General features: G+C 39.4%; 1 long non-coding RNA gene across 4 annotated transcripts in view; it reads right to left on the reverse strand.

Annotated features, from left to right (window-relative positions):
* LOC112543792 (uncharacterized) overlaps positions 1-27,251 on the reverse strand; it is a 181,653-nt gene that overhangs the window by 56,968 nt on the left and 97,434 nt on the right. The window contains exon 3 of one of the 4 annotated variants that reach the window (XR_012902508.2): positions 2,376-3,736. The exons of the other annotated variants lie outside the window; for them this stretch is intronic. This is a non-coding gene — a long non-coding RNA (uncharacterized LOC112543792). Of the gene's footprint in view, positions 1-2,375; positions 3,737-27,251 lie in introns of those variants that run through there. 4 annotated transcript variants of the gene reach the window in all.

Raw genomic sequence — 27,251 nt, forward strand, 5'->3', positions numbered from 1 at the left:
GCATAGAGACATCCTAAAAATTTTACTGAAATCATTGTGAAGCTGGAAGTGTTGGGGTTACAGAATTAAGAATTTTCCTCTCTCCTTCTAGGTAACACACTTATATTTACCCATTAGAGAGATCTAATAACTTATGAGCTCTCAACCTCTACCACAGTGCATGGGTAAAATGACAAGAGTCAAAAGTCAAGTGAGAAACATCAGATAAGTTTTAAAATAGTTTTTTGTGCTTAATCTTGTATGAAAATCACATTGTTGATTCATTGATGATTTATAGTCAAATCAGTTCTTAGAACACTTACATTTTCAGTGTAAGGTGAGAACAGCTACTTTCCTTAGACATTATCACTATAAAATCAGGAGGTAATTACCAACTTAGAAGATGAAGGAATGGACTTCAAGAAGAAGGCCACAGGCCAACAAAGCACTAGGAGAAAATTAACCAATTCTGAATTTACTCAAGAGGGTAAATCCTCTTGGTGGATGCTGCATATTTCAATATTCTTGTAACCACTCCAGCTGGCAGACACACAAACTGGCTCCACAGCTGAGAACTGCTTGCCCAATTACCAAGGCCAAAGTAGATGTCCCATCAAATAACTTGTGGAAATGGAGGAGCAACAGAGCAAAGCTCTTGTGTGCTGGATTTCATAAATTAAATATAAAGATACTATCCATAATTCTAGGATAGACGTGTGAGAGAGAGACAAACTCCTAGTATTTTGAAAAAAAGAATGGCTATGAATTTACAAAGTATGTTGTAAATGAACATGAGGTGCAAAGGAGGCAGATTGGTGGTCCTAGAGGGAAAATGGGAAAACCTTTTACTTCTAGGTTGCCAGCTTGAATCCAGCCCAGGAGTCGATTTTTTTTTTGGTCTGGTGATCTGTGCTAGATGAGCTTGGTGTTTGAAGTCCAATACCCAGCAGGCATCTGTTCAGCGTGAAAACCAGAACAATAACTGATTGTATTTGATAGCAGTCTCACCAGACACACCTAGAATTTAGGCTATATTCCACAGTTAATAAGAGTTTTTCTACCCATTGCAAAGGAACTTGGATTAGGCCATAATTGGGCATGGAGATGGAAATACCTTCTGACCTCAAAATTATCCATATAGGTTAGGTAGAAAATGCATTGGTAGGACAGTGTGGAAAATCATACATTGCTGTTAAGCAAAATATACCTGCTTTGTAAATAAATAGAAGACCTTGGTGATAAACACTGTCATTCACTAAATGGTCATTAGTGACTTCTTGCACACTGGACCACTCTAATATTAAGTTATTATTTGTTATTCTTTCTGCTGAGATGGAAGTAATGAAGTCATTAATTTATTCTCTGTACAAACAACATTAGGGCAGGTATGCTTTTGAGGTATAATTCCTCCTCCACTTCTTCCTTGCTCATGTCTGGGGGAGAGGTTGCATAATCATTTACTGCTGATATGTGACAGTAGTAAAATTGTTCCCTTCTCTCATGCTAGTTCAGCTACTTTGGCTAGTGGTTAAGAAGGGTAAACCAAAGTCCACTCATTCTTCACACACTCAGGCTATGTCTATGCTGCGCCCATTTTGTGCAACAAATATGCAAATGAGGCAAGACCTCCTCTTGCACAAGAGCCGTTCTTCCTAATTTTTCAGGAAGAATGGCTCTTGCACAAGAGAGAGTTTTTGCACAAAAAGGAGCTATGTAGACAGATCCTTTTTGCGCAAAAGCCTCTTGTGCAAAAACGGAGCCTTTATTAATTATGCCAGTGAGGCATGGCAATATTCCATCCTTCACCTCATTTGCATATTTTTTAACATGAAACAGGTGCAGTATAGACATAGCCACACAGTTCTCAAGGAAGAAGGGAGCAGTACAGCTGGGCAGGAAAAAATTCTCCTGCCCTTCGATAGATTTCAAAATAATTTTTTAATTAAAAGTCAAAATCTTAAATTGTGGCAACCTGAAAAGCCAATAAAAAATTTAGATGGAGTCAGTTGAAACATTTCACTTTGAAATGTTCTCTTGATTTTCACATTTTGATTTGTATTTTTTTACATTTTTTAAATTAAATGAACACTTTTTTGAACAAAAGAGATTTTGAACCAAAACATTTGAACTTTCTGTTTCAAACATGTTGACATAGGACATTTCAATGGTTTCAAAGTTTTGTTTCCAAAATGGGAAATTCACTGAAACAAACTTTTTCTTGAAAAAGGTGTTGCTTTTACAAAAATGCATTTTCCTACAGAAAGACATTTCACTGCAAAGTTCCTACCATCAGCTTTGCTGAGCAAACACAGTCTTGTTTATTCCTAAACAGCGAGAGACAAAGTCAGGTAGACCACATAAAGGTACGTGGGATTTTTTCCTTCACCCTTGTCCCCTCTGTGCGCTCATTTCCTGAGTCATAACTGAGTCCTAGAAAAATAAAATAAAATACAGATCCACTCCTGAAATGTAGAAGTGCATGCCAGAAAAGAAACAGATCTAAAATCACTAATATATCTTTCTGAAATGTATGGATCAGATTCATCCCACAGGTATAAGGAGGAGCAAGTGCCTCATCTTATTCTCTGGAGCGTACTGCAGGGGATTCACCTCTGACACAGGCCAGGCAATTTCCCTGCTTCTGCCAATGAGAGGCAGCTTCAAATTGTGCAGAAAGTTCAAGAGCAATGATACACTGACTCGGTGGAACGTAGTTACTTCCCTCCACAGCCACATTTGGGACTGGGATGACTGTCTGCATGTCTCAATTTCTACCCACAATAGCTCCCCTCCTGCAGTTTGAAGTTGAGATGGTGATGTTTTTTCACTCCCTGTCCTCTTGTGCAACAGGATGCTGTGAAACACGGCTTGTCCTTCCTCTCCATAGACAGCCATGTTTTGGTGGCGCATGATATCTATATAGAGAACACTGAGACATACAGAGCCCTTATTGTTTGTAACTGTACTGATGGGGGAAAGATAGGTCCTGGGTATGTGTGAGTCCATATTTGTGCACCATGCAATGACAAGGAACAATGAGATGATGGATTGATGGGACTCATTTTGCTGCCATTCCTGAAAAGGAGCAAGTACAGCACAAATGCTGGACAGCCTGGGTTTAGATCCCAGCCTTGGCATGACGATCATTCCCCAGATGGGACTGTGACTCTACATCAAATATCCATTCCAACAAGGCATAGAGCGGCTTCATCACTGATGTCTAAGACCAAAATTTGGAACAGAAATTTAAGAGATGGCATGAACATCATTGAATCATAGAATAATAGAATAATAGGACTGGAAGGGACCTCGAGAGGTCATCGAGTCCAGCCCCCCGCCCTCAAGGCGGAAATTGAAGAAATTAAACACTTATTGAAAAATGCAAATTATGTAAACACCTGAATCAAAACAGGGCTCCTCAAACACCTGCAATGACAAAAGCTTTTATACAAAAATTCAGTCAATGAGTAACATGATTTTCCTTATAGCCTTAAAGAGAACAATAACATTTGTTTTCAGGCCAAGCACAGAAAGGAATATTAAGGGGTATCCAATCAAACTTAAGGCAGTGAATAGAATCAGGAGCGATCATTAAAAGGCTGTAATTTTCCAGATTCAAATTGCTGTCTTGAACTTCTTTTCCCTTCAAAATATTTTGATGGAAGAACGTGAAATGTTTATTGTTTCACATTGGCTCTATTGCCTTCAGCCACTCTTTCCTTCAAAAGATTAAACTTCAGCTCTTCGCTCTTCTTTGCTGTGGGAACACAAACCAAACTATTTCACTGTTGTTGGATGGAATTTGTTTTTCATTATCATTTCAAGAGGTGTGCTGAAGTACCCACTTCGAATCTCACAGCTTTTACAAAGCAATGCAGTTGTCATGCTACTTGTTGATGAAATGAAAATCAGACTTGATAACATATGGAATCTTCCTAGAGGTTGTGTTTCACTTTTGGAGATAAGCACAACACTCATTTAGGGCCCAACTAGAAACATCAGTGCTTATAGTTAGATTCCTTAGGTAGCTAAACCAGATAAGTAGGTAAAAATTGAAGGGCTTTTTTTGGGGGGGGGGGCAAGATTCTCAGCTGGTATTAAATCAGCACAGCTCTATATTGGCATCAATACTTATGCCAATTTACATAGGCCAAGAATCTGGCCTCTAGATTTTCACGCTAGGCAATCCCATGTTACATGGATGTTAAGGTGAGCTGAAGGATCTCAGCATGTCTGAACAGCAGGAAACTTATTTAGATATTTGACACACAGACAAGCAAGTTTGAAATCTGAATTTTTAGGCCCGCACAGATCCTCAAAGCTATTTAGACACTTTATTTCCACTTAGGTATCTAAATACTTTTCAGGATCTGAGTCTGAATACACATTGTGTGAAACAGAGGCGTCTGGGGCTATGTCTACGCGAACAGGTGAATGCTAACAGGGAGTTTAGAGAGGGAGTTCTCCAGGTAAAGGAGAAGCAGATACAGGACTCTTGAGGGAAGTGTGTGTTGTTATTGGGGCTTTCTTACTGTGTGCTGAGCTTGCATTTGTGAGTGAGGATTGGTGTGTGTGGGTTTTTTTTCTCTCTCTGTGTTTGTGAGTGAGGCTTTAGAGAGGGAGTTCTCCAGGTAGAGGAGAAGCAGATACAAGACTCTAGAAGGAAGTGTGTGTTGTGTTTGGGGCTTTCTTGCTTTGTGCTGAGCTTGTGTGTGTGAGTGAGGGTTGGTGTGTGGCTTTTTTTGTTTTTGTTTGTCTTTTCCCCTGTGTTTCTGAGTGAGGCTTTTTTTCCCCACTTCTTTGCCCTCCCCCTCTCCTTCATGGAGTGTGTGCTGTGATTGGCAGGTGGAAACTGTTGGCTTCTAATTAAACTTTGAATTCTACAAGCCTCTGCTGATTGGCTGAGCCTTGGTGGGGGAGGGACTTTCAGGCACTCCAAATCTTTATAAGGCAGTGGGCAAGCGACTAAGGAGCTTGCGAACAGGTGAGTGCTAACAGGGAGTTTAGAGAGGGAATTGGGAAGGAGAGAGGGAAGGGCGTGATGTTCTCTTGCCTTTCTTTCTTTTTAAATCTCTTCTCCAAGACAACAGTGATGGATGGTGATAGGTCTGCTGTTGTTACCTGTATAATGTATGCCATGTTTGTCTTTCTCCTGGATGAAAGAACAGATTTCATATGCACAAAGTGCAAGCTGGTCGCCATTTTGGAAGAAAAAATTAGAGGACTGGAGGCCTGTCGACCCTATGCTCGATCAGAGAGGATGAAGACTTTCTTGATAGAAGGCAGTGTTTAATCCTTCAAGCACGGCAGGCGGAAGAGCCAGAGAGGGCAGTACGGGACCAGGAAGAGAACTGGCAGCATGTAACTTCTAGAAGGGGGAAAAGGCCAGCATGGGAATCCCGCAATGCTATAGAGGTAAGTAATCACTTTCAGGCTCTCTCCACAGGCTCTGCAGTGCTGAACGCTTTGGAAGGGACCTCACAAGGAAGAAATTGGAAAGGAACACCATCTACTGGAAGGAATGGGATGCGTAGTCCTACGGATGGCGGTTCCATGGCCACTACCCCCAAAAGAAGATGACGGGTGGTGGTGGTCGGGGACTCCCTCTTAAGAGGGACTGAGCCATCCATCTGCCATCCAGACCTGGAATCTTGAGAGGTGTGCTGCTTACCGGGAGCTTGCATTCGGGATGTGACTGAGAGGCTTACCAAACTGATCAAACCTTTGGATCACTACCCCTTCCTGCTTCTCCACATGGGAACTAACGATACGGCCAAGAATGACCTTGAGCGGGTTACTGAGGATTATGTAGCTCAGAGAAGAAGGATCCAAGAACTGGGAGCGCAAGTGGTGTTCTCATCCATCCTCACTGTTGAAGGGAAAGGACTGTGCAGGGATCGTCAAATTGAGGACATAAATGCGTGGTTGCACAGGTTGTGTCGTAGAGAGGGCTTTGGTTTCTTTGACCATGTGACTCTGTTCCAGGCACAAGGATTGTTAAGAAGAGATGGGATCCACCTAACAAAGAGAGGAAGGAGTATCTTCGTGGGCAGGCTTGCAAACCTAGTGAGGAGGGCTTTAAACTAGGTTCGTCGGGGGACGGTGACCAAAACCCTGAGGGGAGTGGGAAAGTCGGATACCAGGAACAAATGCAGAGAGGAACGAACAAGAATGGAGAAGATAGGGCGATCAACTGGTTATCTGAGGTGTTTGTACACTAATGCGAGAAGTCTGGGAAACAAACAGGAAGAACTGGAGGCCCTGGCCCAGTCCAAGAAATATGATTTAATTGGGATAACAGAGACTTGGTGGGATGACTCGCATGACTGGAGTGCTGTCATGGAAGGGTATAGACAGTTCAGAAAGAACAGTCAGGGGAGAAAAGGAGGAGGAGTTGCACTATATGTAAGAGAGCACTATGATTGTTCTGAACTTCAGTATAAAGAGGGAGAAAAACTTGTTGAGAGTCTATGGGTTAAGTTTAAAGGAGCAAACAACAGCAGTGATGTTGTGGTAGTTGTCTGCTACAGGCCACCGAATCAGTTAGATGAAGTAGATGAGGCTTTCTTCGGACAACTGAGAGAAGCTTCCGAATCGCAGGCTCTGGTTCTCGTGGGGGACTTTAATCATCTGTTGGGAAACCAATACGGCAGTACACAGGCAATCCAGGAAGTTTTTGGAGAATGTTGGTGATAACTTCTTGGCACAAGTGCTGAAGGATCCGACCAGGGGCCGTGCGCTGCTTTACCTTCGTCTCACAAACAGGGAGGAACTAATAGGGGAAGTAGAGGTGGGTGACAACCTGGGAAGCAGTGATCATGAGATGGTAGATTTCAGAATCCTGACCAAAGGAAGAAAAGAGTGTAGTAAAATACACACCTTGGACTTCAAAAAAGCAGATTTTGACTCCCTCAGAGACCTGATGGGCAGAATCCCCTGGGATGTTAACATGAAGGGGAAAGGAGTCCAGGACAACTGGCAGTATTTTAAAGACGCCTTATTGAAAGCACAGAAAGAAACCATCCTGACGTGTAGCAAGAGAGGCAAACATGGTAGGAGAGCGGATTGGCTTACAGGGGAAATCCTTGGTGAACTTAAGCACAAAAAGGAAGCTTACAAAAAGTGGAAACTTGGACAAATGACCAGGGAGGGGTTTAAATGTGTAGCTCTAGAATGCCGGGGGTTTATCAGGACGGTGAAAGCGCAAATGGAATTGCGACTGGCTAAGGATGTGAAGGATAACAAGAAAGGTTTCTACAGGCATGTTAACAAGAAGGTGATGATCAGAGAGGGTGTGTGGCCCCTACTGGATGAAGGAGGTAAGCTAGTGACAGATGATGTGGGGAAAGCTGAAGTACTCAATGCTTTCTTTGCCTCTGTATTCACAGACAAGGTGGGCTCCCGGACTAATGTGCTAAGTGACGCAAGATGGGATGAAGATGGACAGCCCTTGGTGGGTAAAGAACAGGTTAGAAACTATTTAGAAAAGCTAAACGTATACAAATCCATGGGTCTGGACTTAATGCATCCGAGGGTACTGAGGGAGATGTCAAATGTCATTGAGGAGCCTTTGGCCATTATCTTTGAAAAGTCATGGAGATTGGGAGAAATCCCAGATGACTGGAAAAAGGCAAATGTAGTGCCCATCTTCAAAAAAGGGAAGAAGGACGATCCAGAGTCCTGCACTTGGGACGGAAGAATCCCAAGCATTGTTACAAGCTGAGGACCAACAACTTAAGTAGTAGTTCTGCAGAAAAGGACCTGGTGGTTACAGTGGATGAGAAACTGGATATGAGTCAACAGTGTGCCCTTGTAGCCAAGAAGGCTAATGGTATATTAGGTTGCATTAAGAGGAGCATTGGCAGCAGATCCAGAGATGTCATTATTCCCCTTTATTCGGCTCTGGTGAGGTCACACCTGGAGTACTGTGTCCAGTTCTGGGCTCCCCACTACAAAAAGGATGTGAACGCATTGGAGAAGGTCCAGTGGAGGGCAACCAAAATGATTAGGGGGCTGGAGCATATGACTTATTAGGAGAGGCTGAGAGAGCTGTGTCTGTTAATCTGCAGAAGTGAAGAGTGAGGAGGAATTTGATAGCAGCCTTCAACTTCCTGAAGGGAGGTTCCAAAGAGGATGGAGAGAGGCTGTTCTCAGTAGTGACAGATGGTTGAACAAGGAGCAATGGTCTCAAGTTGTGGTGGGAGAGGTCCAGGTTGAATATTAGGAAAAACTATTTCACTAGGAAGGTGGTGAAGCACTGGAATGGGTTACCTAGGGAAGTAGTGGAGTCTCTATCCGTAGAGGTGTTTAAGTCTCGGCTTGACAAAGCCCTGGCCGGGTTGATTTAGTTGGGATTGGTCCTGCCTAGAGCAGGGAGCTGGACTTGATGACCTTTTGAGGTCTCTTCCAGCTCTGTGGTTCTATGATTCTATGATTCTATACACTACGTGGCCATTTTTCTGAAAAAACTTCACTTACGACCACACTGCAATCGCGTTCTTTGGAAAGAAATTGAAAGAATAAAGAGGCTTTTCCAACAGTGGTAAACCTCTTTCTACGAGGAAGAAGGCTGTTTGTGGGGAAGAGGGAGTTCTTTTGGAAGAAGAGGAAAGAGGAAAAAGCACAGGTGTCATGGTGGTCACTCCGTCTTTAGGAATCACAGCTTAAACGCAAGATAGTGTCCATTCAGTGTGGACTCTATCTTTCAAAAAAGAAGATTGACGCTATCCTTCAAAAAATCAGGCTGCTTTTTTTATGTGCTTTTGCACTGTGGACTCTCTCTTTTGGAAGAAATTTTATCGGAAGATCTCTTCAGGAAAAGCTTCTTCCAAAACAAACCTGCAGTCTAGACATAGCCTGGGTGTCTGTGGAGAAGATGTGTTATGTACCTTAAAGGCTGGGTCTATCTTGGGATCAACAGCACAGGGAATACTATCATTCAGCAAGGTCAACTAACTTGAGAGGCAATAGTTAAGCAATCCATACACTTTTTGGACCACACTAATGCATCATTACCAAATGGAGCAGTTTCTAGACGTAGACTTTTATAAGACGATGGACTACTGGAAAGTTTGCCCCACAAATTCTGAGTCATCTCAGGGAATGGAGGTCGAGGTAGGTGAGTTTTGGCACATTATACTCATCTGTATTGCCCTTTCTTTTGAAAACGCATGTGTATATTTTATGTAATAGGCTAGGGTGTATATCTTGTTTTGTCTGAAACAACTTCCTTTTTAAAACTTTCACCCTCAGAAACTGTATCAGGCACAGAGAAAGAGATAATTAATTTCAATCACATAAAAGGGAATCATGTGCCAGGGATAATCATTTGTTTATTATTTTAAATTATTTTCATTGTATGTGGCAATTTTACACAATGCTGGCATGAGAAAAATTACCAATACAAACTGAAATGATATTTGCATGGTAACTAATCCACATACTAAACCCAAATATAAGATCCAAAGAGCTCAAAGGATCAGAGTGCTTCTAAATGACTTCTTCATATGATGGTAACTCTGCAGTGGGAAGTATAATGACTAGATTGCATGAAGCCATGCTGGCAAACTTGGGGAGTTATGGGGAAATCAGCAGAGTTATGCCAACCAAGAATTTGCCCACGGCTTTTCTAAATCATTACAGTAAATATTATCCTGGTGCTAAATGCTGAAAATCCAGAGTGTGGTAGTGGAAGAGGACAGTACAGGGAGCAAGCTGGACCCCTTTGGATTTTCTGTCCTGCTCAAACCACGGGAAGAAATTAGCAGAAGTTAAGAGAGATTGAGTCTGTGTTTCTTTTAAGATTGCCATTACATCTCTTACAGTGGGAGTTGCACAAATAGCCACTAGTCCCTGGGAATAAGATTTTTTAAGAACCCCATTGCTAAGGAAGTGCAAGGAAGTCTTGGGCTTAATATAAAAGTCTGGGTGGGGACCCTTGTATTGATGAGCATATTATCTCATCTCAGCTGAGGAAGTGGATTTTGCTCATGAAAGCTCTTGATACTATATATTTCTTTGTCAGTCTCTAAGGTGCCACAGGATTATTTGTTGTTTTTAAGTTACAAACTAACATGGCTAGCCCTCAGGGACTAAAATGTAACTCTTAGTCACAATTCACAATTTAATCTACTCTTGGGCATAACAAGTATGTAATGTCCTTATTCAGGGCATGTGGCTACTCCATAGTCAAATTCATGAACATAAGTAATTTCCTCAGAAAATGCCAGAGCTTGAATTCAGATGCTCCAAGGATAATTCACTGTATGATAGTGTTCTTCTGCTCCATCACATCAATATTTCACAAAAACCTAGTTTTTTATCTAATGTTTAATTATGAAACCAAGTAAAATGAATGAAACATGGCAAGAATTAAACTATGTATTTAACGTAGTATGAGCTGCTTGCTCCTTACCTTTAACCAGTTTAAGATTCCATATTATTATTACCAGCCACTACCAAACATCATGTCCACAGCATATCAGTCACCAGTTTTTTAGAGTTGGGATTGAAGACAGAAATGGCATGTGCCATGTCAGTGAAGGTGGTTCCCTCCTGTTTCCTAGGAATGTCTCCTATCTGGGATTCAATGAGTCATAAGGTCACAATAGTGAACAGCTGCATCTGAAATGGAGTCTTTTTTTTGTAAGTCTTGCCTCAGTTGCATTTCTTCTGTGTTTGCAATAATTTTCGATCCATAGGCCAAGTAGGAGAAGGTAATGTTTTGACAGGGTGTGGTCATAGATTCCCAAGGTCTCTTTGGGATTATTCCCCAGTGGTATGATCAGGCCACTGACACCTGCCTTCTTGCTCTCTGGAGCACCCTCCCCCCGACCCTGTCCCACTGGCTCAGATTTTCTAGTCTCCCCCAGACAAGGCACACAGTTATGGTAATAACCTCCCTGAAGAGCAATGCAGATACTGTTCCACTTCAGCTCTGGGAGGATGCAGTTTTAGGGCACAGCACCCAGGAAACCAGTTTCTAAAAGGGATCAAAACCCCAGATAAATCTGTCTTTCTATGTGTAAATATTTGCATTTACTTACACTGCACCTGATAGTAAACAAAAGTACAAACAATTGTATTTAAGGGTTGCAAGTTAAAATAGACAGATCAAAGTAAATACATGTAAATGAAAGAAAATGCATAGCTAGTTCTATTTCACTAAAAAAAAAGAAACTTATTGCAAGCAGATTCTTACCCTAAAGAGCTATTTTATTTCAGACATAATCTTTAGGTCAGGCACTCTTTTATCCTGACCTCGGTCTCCAGTGCTTTTTGTATCCTTTCATGGTTTTCCAGGTCAGCCAAAGACAAAGGGCTGATAGCTTCCATTACTTAAATAGTCTTTCCCCCAGGGAGGGAACTTTTGTTTGACATCCATGGAAAAGTACCAGGGTCAAAATGGAATATCAGTACCAAGAGGAACAATCACGTATCTTACTAGTCCAATCATCTTTGGACTTACAGGACAAACAAGGCTGTTAACAAGTTGTTAAGTTGCTCCCCCAGTCATTAAGGCTGGGCACCTATAATGGCTCACATTAGCACATTTAAACATATAAACAATCTCATGCTTCATATTTCTAACTTTACATACAGGAATGACAAATGCACTGAAATAGGATATATAGATCCTGCCAAAAAATCACAGGTTACATGAGGTATTTTGTCCAAAACGTCTCTGAGTTATGCATATTTATATTTATTAGCCTATTTTCATATAGCATTGGGGGGGAGGCATCACAAATGTAACAGAGAAAGCCAAAATGGACAGTAATAGGCAGAAGGGGCTATCGTGGAGGGATGGGATATAGGACATGGGGAGCAGAGTTATGGAGAATGTTGAAAGGAAGGAATAGAAAAGTGGATGGGATATGGAAGAACAAGCAGAGCCAGTGAGGGGTGGAAGTAGAGCAAGATTATCTCTGCAGCTGTATTTTGAATTCTATGCAGGGGTGGGTGAGAAGGAAATCTAGGAAAGTGAGGCTGCAGGAGTTTACATGATAAATTATCAGAGCAAGGATGTTCATCTTGGCAGGGGGGGATGATGAGGAAAGGACTAATTTTGTAAATATTGTAGAGAAAGCACCAGCAAGGTTAGGCTTGGAGGAAAGGTCGAGAGCCTGAGAGGACAAAGCAATTGACTCAATCTCCAAAATTCTAAATCCTGATTATCCAGCTGCCATCCTGACCCTAATTAATTAATTGATTAATGACAATAAAGCACTTAATCTTTGCATTTACATATCATTCCTCCCACTAATAAGCATTGTGTGAAGGCCCTCATCATAAAGCTCCATCCTATACAAATTCATGTTGGCTTGCAAACATATTACTTTGTAAATAGGACATGACAATGTTGGCTCTGTGCCCCAGTATTGTAGCAGAATTACCATATGTCAGTATCATGCTAAACATAGTAAGTAGGCGACACAACACTATAATTACTGAGGACATCTGTCAGCAGCATAGGCTATATCTGGGATTAGTGTTTATTATGCTACAAAGACCTATAAGGAGAGAGAGAGAGGAAGGAAAGTCCATTTATGTTGGTTGGGATTGCACGTTCTGGGCCAGACTTCACCTGCTATAAATTGGCATATCTAGAGAGAAGTTCATGAAGCTATGCCAATTCAGACCAGCCGAGGATCTGGCTCAGTGTTTAGAATTGAAGCCATGATTAAGAATCACATAACCACTGTTGGCAGAGGAGTCTGTTTCACTTGAGAGTAGAGCTGGGTCAGGATAAACTGATTTTTCAATTTGGTGACTGAGCAGATAAAACAACAACAAACAAAAGTCTTTTCAGGTTTAAATGTTTCGTTTCACTGTGAGTGTTATTTTAAACCTTTTTTTAGCTAAACTTTTTCAATCTAGCTAAATTTCTAAATGAAACATTGTTTCATAACAAAAAGTTAAAATGTTTAGATTTTTGGACTTCTTTCCCCCATTATTTTGATAAAGAGCTTTAGACGACATGATATTGCATTTTCACCCAGATCTATTTGGGAATAATCTATCGACGTCGCTTAAAAAGCTGTCTTATGCTATCCAATAATATCTCCTCTTTCTTCCCCCTCCCCCTTCCCATATACCAGACAGCCCTAACTCTAGGGAAAAAAAGGTTAATCTCACTCAATAAACATTTGTCTCAGAAATGTCATATTTTAAAAAAAACCTTTTCACATATGTACTACAGAAAATAATAAAGCATAACATTTTCACGCTTAACTTAGGTTTCCATTTGCCTGTGGTGGGGAGATGAGATCATACATAATTATAGATTTCCCACCCAGTTCTGAAAGAAAAGATTTTTTTGAATGCTAAACCTCTTGCTTTCTATTTAATCATGAATCACAGTTAAACGCTATGAAATTGCCATCAGATAGGTCCATTTCTAGAGAATGTAGAGATCTTCAGAAATGTGCCCACATTAAGAATTTCAGGGATGCAGAAGGGCACATAAAATTGCCATCTATCCAAGGTTACAAAATTAGGTTAGCACCATTAGAGAATCATTTCTGAAGAAATACGACCTGATCCAAATCTTCAACTGGAAGTGAACCAACAGAAATATTTATTTTTGAAGAATATTTCCTTTGTGCAGTTCTGTCCCTCCTGTCTGTTTCAGCTGGGCCAGGAGGAATTAGAAGTATAAAAATTAGAGATGGGCAAACTAAACCTTAAACTTGATGACTAGCACAAATACCAAGTGCTATTCAGGAAGCTGGATATTGCCTGCATTTCATTTGGATGACAGGGCATGATACTGATGAATATGCATTTGCTGCATGTACACTGCTGTCAGCAGCAGATTCTGCTGTGTCTGGCATATGTTATTAGAGTCTCTCCATGCTTCTGACCATATGGGGGAGCACAAATGATTGTCCTCAGCTTAGTTTTCACAATAAATAAGTCATCGATTTTAATTTTTTGTTGCAAACACCAAAAGGGTTCAATCCACTTAAACCAAGGGCAAACACTGGGTAGCTCTACTTGCATGAGTAGCCCCATTTGTGAGTAGTTGACTTCACTGAGACTACTTATTTGTGGATCACTGCTCCCACGATTAAGAATTTGCAGAGTCAGACCTAAAGGGGACTAATATAGGACACCTCCTCTGTTGTGGTGGGGATTCCATCTTGATAGTACAAAGAAAGTACTTAGATCCAGAAAGCTACTTTATTTAATTCTAGAAGTAACTCATATTTTTGAAAATGTGTAAATACAGAACAAAGAAATTACTATTTGTCTGATTGCATCCCCACAGAGAATTTCAATGGTCAAATTGTAAATATCCAATAAATATAAAGTGCCTATAACAGAAATGTTGATGGAATTTTAACCTGAATAACAGTGCCACTGGAGAAGTATTTTAGGAGACAGCTCATAAGTCCCTTCTCTTTTCACTCAAATAAGTGGCCAATATTTGGTATCACTGAAGGCTGCTGAAAAACGATAGAGCTAGGCATATCATTGATGGAATACTGTTTATTTACAAAGGCACCAAGTCCTGAACAGAGTAAGAATTCAAACAACAGGAGACAAGCTATTATTTAGGCTGCAGGCTTCTTTTGGAAGAACCTTTTTTCGGAAGATCTCTTCCAAAAATACTTCTTCCAAGAGAGAGCCATCCACACACAAAAGTGCATCAAAAAAGCAATCTGCTTTTTCGAAAGATAGCATCCACACTGACTGGACACTATTTTGCGTATAAACTGTGATTACTACGGACAGAGTGGCCACCAGGACACCTGTGCTTTTTCCTCTTTCCTCTTCCTTCGAAAGAAGTCCCTCTTCCCCGTCCACACATGCCTTTTTCTGAAAGTGATAGAGATGCAGCAGTGTTAGTCTGGTCTAGCTGAAACAAAAGACAGGACTATGCAGCACTTTAAAGACTAACAAGATGGTTTATTAGGTGATGAGCTTTTGTGGTCCAGACCCCTATCCTCAGGTCAATTTGTGGAAGAAAATTGACATGACCATATATACCAAAGTGATACAATCGAAAAAAAAGTGAACACACATAAAATTGACAAATCAGATTTTAGAACAGAGGAGGGAGTGAGGGGGGAAGGTTAGTGTCTGTGAGGTAATGATATTAGGGGTGATAGCTTCCCCAATTATTACCCCTAATATCATTGCCTCACTGACACTAACCTTCTCCCCTCACCCCCTCTCTGTTCTAAAATCTGATTTGTCAATTTTATGTGTGTTCACTTTTATTTGATTATATCACTTTGGTATATATGGTCGTGCCAATTTTCTTCCACAAATTGATCTGAGTAAGTGGGTCTGGACCACGAAAGCTCATCACCTAATAAACCATCTTATCAGTCTTTAAAGTGCTGCATAGTCCTGTCTTTTTTTTTCTGAAAAAGCTCGTTTGGAAAAAGGCTTCTTCCTCATAGAAAGAGGATTATCAATGCTGGAAAAAACCCTCTGTTCTTTCGATTTAGTTTTGGAAGAACGCAATTGCAGTGTGGATGTAACTCAGGTTTTGTCAGAAAACTGGCCATTTTTCTGACAAAACTCTGTAGTGTAGACATGCCCTCATTGTCCCAAGACGCTTTCCTTGCTTCTTTCACTGTGTGCTTCAGTAGTATTTCAGTTCCTTCTGTTTCACAGACACACAGCTCTATCAAACAATACAGTGCCTCCTGTATGTGCAGTCACACCCTTGCCAAACACTGCCGATTTCATAGCTCAAGCCATACTCCAGCCCTGCATATGACCTGTGTTTTGGGTGGGAGCTCCTCTTCTTTCAGCTAACTATTTTAGAAAGGAGCTTAATAGTTTTTTTTTTTACATAAATCTAGATGGAAGAATAACTGGTACCCATAGTGATTTAATTAGGTTTAACTGAATTGACAACAATATTAAGGACATCTTCTTTAAAATGTCTTAAGGGTATTTATATGTTTTTTTAAAATATCAAGGGCTAAATCCCCCTGTTGCTTACACTTGTGTAAATCAGAATAATTCCACTGATGTAAAGCTGGTGTAAGTGAACAATGATAAAATGTGTGGATAAGGGAGAAGCGGTGGATGTGGCATACCTAGACTTTAGTAAGGTGTTTGATACAGACTCGCATGATATTCTTATCAATAAACTAGGAAAATACATCTTAGATGGGGCTACTATAAGGTGGGTGCATAACTGGCTGGAAAACCGTACTCAGAGAGTAGTTATCAATGGTTCACAGTCCTGCTGGAAAGGCATAACAAGTGGGGTTCCGCAGGGGTCTGTTTTGGGGCCGGCTCTGTTCAATATCTTCATCAATGATTTAGATATTGATATAGAAAGTACGCTTATTAAGTTTGCAGATGATATCAAGCTGAGAGGGGTTGCGACTAATCTGGAGGATGGGGTCATAATTCAAAATGACCTGGACAAATTGGAGAAATGTTCTGAGGTAAATAGGATGAAGTTTAATAAAGACAAATGCAAAGTGCTCCACTTAGGAAGGAACTATCAGTTTCATACATACAGAATGGGAAGCGACTGTCTGGGAAGGAGTACAGCAGAAAGGGATCTAGGGGTTATAGTGGACCACAAGTTGAATATGAGTCAGCAGTGTGATGCTGTTGCAAAGAAAGCAAACATGATTCTGGGATGCATTAACTGGTGTGTTGTGAGCAAGACATGAGAAGTCATTCTTCCGCTCTACTCTGCGCTGGTTAGGCCTCAATTGGAGTATTGTGTTCAGTTCTGGGCATGGCATTTCAAGAAAGATGTTGAGAAATTGGAGAGGGTCCAGAGAAGAGCAACGAGAATGATTAAAGGTCTAGAGAACATGACCTATGAGGGAAGGCTGAAGGAATTAGGTTTGTTTACTTTGGAAAAGAGAAGATTGAGGGGAGACATGATAGCAGTTTTCAGGTATCTAAAAGGATGTCATAAGGAGGAGGGAGAAAACCTGTTCATCTTGGCCTCTGAGGATAGAACAAGAAGCAATGGGCTTAAACTGTAGCAAGGAAGGTTTACGTTAGACACTAGGAAAAAGTTCCTAACTGTCAGGGTGGTCAAACAGTGGAATAAATTGCCCAGGGAGGTTGTGGAATCTCCATCTGTGGAGATATTTAAGAATAGGTTAGATAAATGTCTATCAGGGATGGTCTAGACAGTATTTGGTCCTGTCATGAGGGCAGGGGACTGGACTCGATGACCTCTCGAGGTCCCTTCCAGTCCTAGTATTCTATGATTCTATGAAATCTGGCACAACTGATTCATGTATTTGTGATGAGATTAATTTTACTGTTTGTGAGTAGACCTTTGAAACTCACGGTCCTCATCACTAGTCTATTCAGATCCTTAAAAACACCCAGATAATGGCAGATTCATAGCATCTTCCAGTAGCGCAGTAAGGGATGAAACTAACATGCATCATGTCATCATCCTCTTATCCTCTCCCCAAGGTGAGGAGTGTATGAAAGAGGAAGTTTTATTTTTGAATTAAAAAATAAATATGTACACACACAATAACACACATTGCTATGTGTTTCTGCTAGGTAAAGCAAGATCCATGCAATGTCCTTGGCACTTGGAGTGGAAAGTGGTGAGGATTGTGATAATCTTTCATTTCTATTGCTATTCATTCAATAGTCTGAGGCCTGCTCCCCAGGAAGTCCTTTATTCTGCTCAGCTGAGCTTTATCGATAGCGTTTTTTTCTTCTTCTTGTGATGCAATCGCACAGGTTTTGCCTTTACTTTGTTCAAACTACGCAAAGTAATTTTTAACTTTGTATTTCCTGCCTGTAAGTTTAATTGAAACCCTTGATGTAACATCAGTGCAAATTTTGGAATTTAATATTATGCGGTGTTGTTATGGGATTAGTTCAAAGCAGTCACTGTACAATGCTATTATTTGCTACCTTATAGATAGGGATGATGTGCTCAGAAGGCACCACTTTGTGTTTTACAGATGTTGTAAACTGGCCTTTCAAAAGGTATTAACCACGGAGAATAAATGAAAGCAACTTTACATAACATGGAAGGAAACAACACAGAAAACAGAATATGTGAGAAAACTTAGCATAGAGTAGAACGAAATACATTGAAAAATTGGTACTTAAAAATACAGCTTGCCAAATGTGAAATGCAGAGCAACTATGGCAAAACTCATAAGACAGCAAAGTATAATTCCAAGGTATGGAATTTTCACAATAAAAATGTTTTGACTGGTTAAAATGTCTGTCTTGCTTATTACTATGATTAATATTTCAAGGTGCCACAGAACAGTGCCATTATTCAGCACATACTGATGACTACAAACCATTAGAACACTACTTGTAGTACTTACTGGGTGCAGAACAAAAACCGCCAGAAAATTGGGCCTAAGGTCTGATTTTAAGGAACACTTGCATGGCTATAAACATTCTTAATTTTTATAGCGGCACATTGAGTTCAAGCTGGAACCTTAATTATTGCAACATTTCCCTTAAAAGCCTGTATTGTGATTCTGCAATTAACATCTGCTTTGAATACAGGACTTTCTTTCTGTTTTCTTCTACTGTTGGATACATTAGAGCAGTGTGAGTGAACTGGGCTCTGCAAATGATTTTTAATGTTTGCTGCCCTACATTCCATCTTCATCTACAGTGCCCCACAAGTTGCCATAATAACCACCTCGAGCATGGACTTTGAAGCAGTTTTTGAAGTACAAAGTTGAGATGTCCAGAAGTCTCTCTTTAATAGCTTCCTCCCAAATCTTTAATTTCTACATATCTACATATCTCTGAGGACTTCCTGTTTATAAAAAGGAATGGAACTTGCCTTCATAAGCTAACTCTCAGCAGAATCATGGGTACATACTGTACATATGTTGTGGGAAGTCCCAGTAATATAAGTATTTTGACTTAGTTCTTATGAACAGGATTGTAAAATAAAACGTTTCTTCTGATTGTAAAACTTGCTCCATTCATATCCTTTCAGAGCAATTGCAAAGATAAATACAAGGGGGGTTAGCTGGTGTAGACTGACATAATTCCACCAACTTCAAGAGACCTGCTTCCATTTACACCAGCTGAGCTCTAGCCCAAGATGAGAACTGAAGACACTCAACACTTATTCTAGCCAAAGAAAATTCCTACACAGTGGAAATATATCAGAGGGGTAGCCGTGTTAGTCTGAATCTGCAAAAGTGGCGAGGAGTGCTGTGGCACCTTATAGACTAACTGAAGCGTTGGATCATAAGCTTTCGTGGGCAAAGACCCACTTCGTCACATGCATGTGATGAAGTGGGTCTTTGCCCACGAAAGCTTATGCTTCAACACTTCAGTTAGTCTATAAGGTGCCACAGGACTACTCGCCGCTAATGGAAATATAGTGTATCCCCTCTAGATGTAATTAGACAATGAATATCAAAGCCACAATTATTTAGAAAAAAACCTTATGGTCATCTAAAGAAAATGAAACATTTTTTCTACACAAATATGCTAGAAAATAGTTGATGACCATGGACTATAACCATCATAAATCTCCATACTGAATACCCCTCCAGTTATTGATATTTAATTTCTCTAGTTCTTTTTTCAAAGTGTGAATACTAAGTTAGCCCTATATAAAATATTCAGCATCTAGATGTGTTAATATTTTTTGTGAGAGGCATCAAAACAATCTATTCCTTCATGATAATTTGTATCCTCAATCTTATTGGAATGCATGGAACATTTTCTTCTCTCTGTTTAATAGATTGTTTAAGAGATCATTTTAAATGTGTGTATCATAAGCATTATAAAACACTAAATTGAAAATTGAAAAATCATACAGATGAAAAATAATTTAAAACCAGTTTTAAGGACTTTAAGGAAATGATTAAGCATATTGGGCAAAGTTTTTCTCTGGGATCATGGAAAAACTTGGAATGATCATCCTTGACTTTGTATTGGAAAATATTGTGGTTCAGAATGAAGGATGCATGGAAAGGAAACAGATAAAAATAACTCTTCTAGTACTTCTAAATGCCCTCAAGAGGGTTTTTTTTCTTCCATTATTACTAATCATGTTTTTTTATTGTAGTGCCTAAGGACCAGTCTTGAATGGGCCCTGTACAAACAGTAGTAGACAGTCTGACCTGAAGAATTTAGAATCTCAGTCAACAAAATAGACACAGGATGAAGAAAATAATTTAACACTCCAGCAAACTGAAGAATGTGAATGCCGCAATCGTGTTAGTTCCACAGTACTTTTGTGGGGGAGCAGGCAGGAAAGGGAGTAAATTTAGGTAGGAGGGAATAAGTTATGCAGAAAGAAAAAAGACGTGAAAGAAGACATTGAAGTGAAGGCTGATGAGAACAGGACAAAGAAGAAGGTAAAGGGGAGAGATGTGGAGTGAAGCTGAAGTGCAGAAGCTATGAATGAGGAAGGAGGTTACAGAAATTAGCCAATCAACACAGGCTTGTCAGTTCCTCACCTGATATTTAATTTAAGGAGGAAGGAATTAAGACATTGCAACAAGAATATTATGGATTACTAGGAGGTAACAACCAATGATTGGGTATACAACAAACAGTTTACAATTCTTTTTCTTTTTATTATTTTTTATTTCTGCCTATGGGCCCAGCTTTATTACCCTTATTCACTTTGAATACTATTTACTCAGTCAAATATTGCCTATTACTTCACTGGGATTACTTGCATAAACCCAACTCCATTTAAGTAAGTGTTACAGAATTGGTTAGAGTTCTCCATAAATGGAGTTTATTTCTGATTTCATACCTTGACTTGCATTAACATCTGCCATGTTTCATTGCTCTCTTTCTTAGACTAGAGTTTATAAAATAACACCAACTTCTGGCAATATAGCTCAATCAAACATCTCTGAAATAAACTGTGGCTTTAAAGGAACATTCCCAAAATTAGGTATACAGAGTGAGCACCTGTGTGCTACTATATAGCACAAAGGAAACTTATAGGTTCTGCTGCCTACATTCCTCATTTGACTCAAATAATGACCTCATGGTAACCCTGAAAACAGAGATGCTTGAAAAATTAAGAAAAAAGTCTTTTAATCTCAGCACTCTAGCATGTTCTTATGTTCTTATGATACCAGAAATATCCCAAAATAGCTACCCCACATCTTTTGAACATGTCCACTATTGCGAAATACAGCGGACATTCTCTTTCAGCATTTCTGTAAGCCTCGTTACATGAGGGATAAAGGATGTCTCAAAATAGTGTTTTATTTAGCCTATTTTGAAAAACAATCAAAATAAGATTCACGTAGTGTAGATTCACCCTAATCTGCTCTGAAATATCTCCAGTGATAGAGATTCCACAACCTCCCTAGACAATTTATTCCAGTGTTTAACCATCCTGACAGTTAGGAAGTTTTTCTAAGGTTCAACCTAAATGTACCTTGCTGCAATTTAAGCTCATTGCTTCTTGTCCTATCATAAGACATAAATGACATGCACCAAGCCACGCACTAAGTCTGGGGCAGAACAGGGATTTAAAATAGGCCTTCCAAGTCTTAGCACAGAACACCCTTCGTTTCAGTGGCTGAAAATGCATCATTATGTTGCTCTGTGTCCATGAGGGATTTGCACCTATTTAATAATATGAGTTTAGAAACCATGACCAGAGTTAACCAGTTAAATGAGTACCAAAACAGTGTACAGATCAGCCTTCAGATAATGTTAAGAATAACAGGTCAGTAGTTGTGGAGATTTTGATGGCAGCCATTTTATTCTCGAATGTAAACACATTCCTAATATGTCCACACTCCACTGACACAGTACTGCTGTTTTAAAAAAAAGGTTTGGGGGAAATCAGCCACACCAGATGATTCATGTAGTCTTCTGCCTCCACTCAACTCTTATTTTAAACAATTTTCCATTGAAGTTTATAATCAAATACTTATGTATTTTTCTTAATGGTATTGGTAAGCAATGGTCCCTTTGTCTGCCATCTGTCTCCGAAATATAAAGTCAACTGTTATTTCAAATTTCATTAAATATAGGTATAAGAGACCTTTGTTAATCTTAAATAGTTTACAATTCTGCTAGTTATGACTAATTTTTGTTGGTATCCCACAGTTACATTTACATTGGCTAGTTGAGAGATTGCTTTTTGCCAAGAGAAAACTCATATGAAAAAACAACATATTCCGCAGCCCGATAGCTGATGAATACATTTGATGTTGCATGTTATATTGGTAAAGAAATATTCTTGGCTCTTTGCTGAATGATAGCAGACATAGGGTACCTTTGCGGCAGGTCCCACTGAATGAGAATACAGAAACAGAGTATTTTTGAGTGTCAGCTGTTTGTTTACAGAATGTAGAGTATCCACATTTACTTGAAGAAAGACGGACAAAACAAAACCCAGGCAATTCCTTCACTCAGAAATCTCAGCTAAGGCACCACTGCCCTGTCACCATGAAACAGCTCTCGTGGATCTTTGTCTGTTTTTAACTTTTCTGCTGTTCCCTGCTCCTAGCTCAGCTCCTGGCCTTTCCATTGGGAAACTCCGTAATCCAGGATTGTTTGTCTTTCATTAAAATCATGAGAGGTAAATTCTGGAAGAATAACTCTGAAATCTCTACCCCCATGAAATACATAGGGAAAAGGGAAAGTAGCAAAAAATAAAGCCAGAGAGGTCTTATCAAGTCTTGAATGTGGCAGCACAAGGCAGACTAACAGCTATCTATATAATCCTCCTGATATAGGCGTGGGATAGTGCTGAATCAGGAGTTCTTGTGCCAACCATTACTCTTAAGTCAGGTCTATACTAGACCTGGAAGGTTGGCTTAAGGTATACAACCCCAGCTATGTAGAATATGTATCTGGATTTGGCTTATCTTACGCTAAGGTTGGCACTGTCCCCACTGAGGGAGGGCGACGGGAGCAAACAGTATATTGCAGTATATTGTTAATAACATTTTATAAAACAAATCCTCTTGCCACTTATTTGTGGGTTTGTATTACAAAAATTCTATTAAGGAGCACAGAGTTCAACCATAATTGTTTCTAAAGAATCTTAAACTTAATTGGAAATCAATTTATTTCTGTTCAAATTGCTTTTTGGTGCTATCGCTGCATTTTTCTATACGTGATAACAATGTGTATTGTAAACTGTCCATTCAGTGCTGACACGCAGTCAGGCCAAATGCCAACTAATACTGTATAAAGTTCAGTACTCCTGGGACAAGTACAGCAAATGAGCATGTTTCTAATTAAGGTTCTCTCTGATAGGATTAATCATTTGACAATATACATCAATAGCTGCCCTTCCAAAAGAAGCTTGTTTTTGCTGAACAAGCTATTCATCCTTAGCTGAAGAGTCAATATTTTAGATAGACGATTGATTTGTCCTACATTTTATGTATTTAGATTCAAAGTACAACAACAGATGGCTATGCTATAGTCCTGGACCTAGATTTGGTTGGTGTAATCTACTCATCATTGCTGGAATTTAAACCCTGTAAACTTACAATGACCTATGGATTTCTATGCTACGTCATCGCACATGTAACCTCTCAGAGACATAACTAAAATAATTTCAGGTTATTTAGAGTTACAAGGAAGAATTTTATAAGATAATGGCCATTCTGTCAGTTCTAATAGTCACTGTGACACTGAAGCTATAGGAATAGTAATTTCACAGTGGGCAGTGACTCATTAGAAGTGACCAGAAGAAACCAGGCCACTCTTGTGATTATGGCCTTTCCCAATAGGACCCTCCAATTAGCGTGGGCTACTCACAGTTATTTGTTTGAATGGGAACCTTTGGGCTTGGCCTGAGAGGATTTAGCTTTTAATTAGGTAATTGAAAATCCCTAATTGTAGCCTGATAATCTTTCCAGTATCTCTTCTTAACATTGGCGCCAACTAGACCAGATGACTCAGACTTATCCTTATCCTTGAGGAAAATGAGATTTTTCTTCCAGAGATAAGGGCTGCTGTATGTGGATCATGTGTGCTTGGGTGTAAAGATTACTAGTATTTTATAAGTAGCTTAGAGTAGACAACAAGGTTAATTTTCAGTACTGTAGTACATAAACACAGCTTCTGTAGAGTCATTCGGAATTGAATTTCAAACCATGCAAGCAGAAGCGGTAACAGTACATGGAGGGACATTGCTAGTGATTCACAATAACCATGTTTTATTGAGCAATAACTGGTTTATTGATGATATGTCTGCATTTGTTTTACCAAACACATCACAATTGAATTTCCTCTCAGTTGCCTCTGTGTAAAAGAGGAATAATTCAACTGAATTATATGTAACACTGATACAAGAGAAGAATCAGGTTAATAAAACACGGAATGTAAAATGACAATGTTTTAGAACATGCATTTTCTTTGTTAAATTTAGTACTCATCAACGGCAGCAGACTGATATTCTTTTAGATGGAAATCCTCTATTGTTCCACAAGATAGGTACAGTTTGGATATAACTCCGTCCTACTGACCTGTCAATGTGCCTAGCCTGGACAAACCAGTTACTGGAGTAGTAGCTAGCAGCTTTAGGCTCATGAACCTTGTAAAGCACCACTTTATATAGTGCTAAAAATGAATAATAACCTGGCCTCTATAAAATGGCAGTCATATGTTTTTGTGCAACTCCGTGTGAAGTAAAATGGTTGCTTCCCCAGTCCATGGCCCTGATGGCTTTCCCTAAATTGCCCTCCCTCATTCTTGAATTTCTGCTTCATGTAGAGAGGTCTTCATATGCAAAGGCACCTAAAAGACAAGCAAAGGTGTGAGTTGCCCCAAAATGATGGAATAATGTTAGGGATTATATACGTCTTAGATATGTGAGTTGAAGGAAGCTAGTATGGAGGGATAAAGAAGTGGAAATACATTTTATTTCACACAGAGTTACACAAAAACATATGACTGCCATTTTATAGGGATAAGAACATTATTCAGTCATAAACTCCTCTTGTGAGAGTACCACATAGTGCCATTTATGGGTGTAGATTTTGATATGTTCATAGAGGTTTAATGGGCACTGGATCCATTAAAAAGGTTTATAAAAACACTGCATATTTACAACAATGGAATGTGGATCTAAAAAGCAGCCTTGAACCCTGTACTATTTTAAAAAAATTATGCTTTTTAGTTTTACAATAATTTTTGAACTTAGAAATTTACTGTATAAACAGCATGAAAACTGAGAACTAGAGTCAACAAGCAAATAGTAAGCAAACTACATGAAGCAAAATCACTGAAAATTATTTAGCATGCACAGTCGATGGCATTACTTCATGCTGATGCATTCTCTTTGAGAATATATTCAAATTTCTGTGGAAGAGAGACATGGAAGTAATATGCTTTTTTCCCCCTCACTTTCCTTTGGCTTCCAGTGGACATGCATCTGAAGGTAAGATTTGCTCACAAGGACTCTACTCCAGTTCTGAAATACACACAATTCCAATGAAGCTAGCAAGAGTTGTTCAAATATAGCATGGAAAGAATCTGATTACATAAAATAAGCACAAATCCAAACTCTAACACATGCTCCCAACAAACCAGAACCATTTTTGAGGTACAGAAAAGTTTCATTGAAATTCATATTGGTTTTGGCCTGGGTCTAGTTTCCACTGGAAAAAAGATCAATCCCAAAACTCAACACCACTGTTGAAAAAATGGCATTGTCACTGCTTATCTCATATTTGTTTTTGTTTTCAGTCTTTGATAGCATTTTATTCAGCACTTCATGTGTCCAAAAAGATGAGGTGGCAAAGTCTTAGAATAGTCTTATTATTATATAGTAGTAAATTTCAAATTCTTACTGTAAAGGGTAGACTGATATTCCATTGCTGAACATAAAAAGATCTGGTGAGTTATTAAGATAGACGGCTTTTATGGAAAATAGGAATGGTGTTCCTGATGGAACAAGAAGCAGCTGTTTGTATGAACAAAGCATCAGTAATAGTCACTCAACAGGAAAAAGGGTTCAAGAATGCCTTAAGTTGGATCTAATTTGGATCCAAAATATTAAATGAATTAGGCATGATAAGTGGATATATATGTAAATTTCCCATAAACACATTGGCTGTCTAGACTGGCAAGTTTTTCCACAAAAGCAGCTGCTTTTGCGGAAAAACTTGCCAGCTGTCTACACTGGCCTCTTGAATTTCTGCAAGAACACTGACTTCCTACTCTCTGAAAGCTTTTGCACAAAAGGGCCAGTGTAGACACACAATTATTCTCCTTAAACTGTAGCCTTTGTTATTCACATGTTTTTAATCCTTTTAAAAGTTTTTATCATTTTTGGACACATTTTCCTCTCTAGTTAAACTAACTCTCACCAAGATGAAAAAAAAAAGCCATCGTCCTTTTATAGAAGAGTTATGTGGTGGGAAGACCACTTCTGCAGGAGATAAGCTTGTGGTCAATTCAGTCTCTGGACCCAGAGCAATAGAAAAGGCTTGATGTGAAGGAGAATTTTAAAAAAAGTACTCATATGAATCATTGTTTGCTGGACAGGCCAGGGAAATCTAAAAGAAGGAAGACATCCTTTCACTTAAATGAGGAAAACCACTGTTCATAATTCTTTCAAAAGCACACAATGGCTAACCTTGTATTTTTCAGCTATAAAAAAACCAAGTCAGATTACATTAAAAACTTTTTTGGCTTCTGGCTTCATTTTGTAACTCCCCAATAAGAGAGATTTTTGGTGATCTCAAAACCAAAAAAACTAACTAAGCTAACTGTAGTACTGTATAAAGCCAAATCCTGCGTTAGTGGTCTGATCTTCTATCATGCTAAGTGATCTTCTATCATGCTCTTTGCTTATTCACCAAACAGCTCAATTTTTGTATATATGTAGCATCATATTACGAAATGGGGAAATAATCTGATTGGCTAAGGAAGATTTGTATTACAGAGGGATGCAGTCTAAATTCTTAGATTCAAGCAAATCCATGAAGTAAGGAGCTGAAGTTCACATCCAAACCGAAATCCAAACTCTGCAATGGCTCCTGCAATTAATAATCTTTCTAGTGGACTGAGGCAAAACCATCTGCTGGAGTAAGGTGCCTACACCCTTTCTCATAAAAAATGGAGTTTTCCTCTATCTACCTAGTAACCTTTAGCCTCACTGAGGATATAGAAGACCTAGGTTTACTTCCCCCTTTGTCTGAGATGGAACATATCTTTAAAGTTGGGTCTCTGTCTCAGAAGAGTGTTTTAATCACATGGTTGTGTGATATTCTGGGGCAGGGTTCTCTTAAGTTTTCCCAGTGATGCTGTTCTACTGTGTATAAATAACAATGCATTGGAGTGCAGGGACTAAAACTTGGTTCTCCTACATCAAG

Source organism: Pelodiscus sinensis, chromosome 3 (genome assembly GCF_052426305.1).
Source record: "Pelodiscus sinensis isolate ZL-2025 chromosome 3, ASM5242630v1, whole genome shotgun sequence".
NCBI classification, from domain to species: domain Eukaryota; kingdom Metazoa; phylum Chordata; order Testudines; family Trionychidae; genus Pelodiscus; species Pelodiscus sinensis.